The sequence below is a fragment of the Egretta garzetta genome, unplaced genomic scaffold (genome assembly GCF_000687185.1).
Source record: "Egretta garzetta isolate BGI_Z169 unplaced genomic scaffold, ASM68718v1 scaffold448, whole genome shotgun sequence".
Classification (NCBI taxonomy): Eukaryota; Metazoa; Chordata; class Aves; order Pelecaniformes; family Ardeidae; genus Egretta; species Egretta garzetta.
Genome location: NW_009260497.1, coordinates 1,743,728 through 1,743,971, shown reverse-complemented (window position 1 = coordinate 1,743,971; position 244 = coordinate 1,743,728).

Below are 244 nucleotides of genomic sequence, written 5' to 3'. Positions count from 1 at the left end.
CGGCATAAATCTTCCTCTTTAATCGCAGCTGGGAGAGACGCGCCATTGTCTGCGGGGCCAAGCCGGCCCCACAAAAACCTGCCGGCCCCATCTGCTCTGCCCTCGCGCTCCCCCTCCTCACATCCCCCTGGCTGGGGGACGTTGGCTCGCTGCAAGCGCAGCCGTCCCTGCCAGCCCTCGCCTGTCAGGCACCTTTGAGCCCCCATCTCTCTCCGGGCCTCAGTTTCCCTTTTCGGGCGGATGC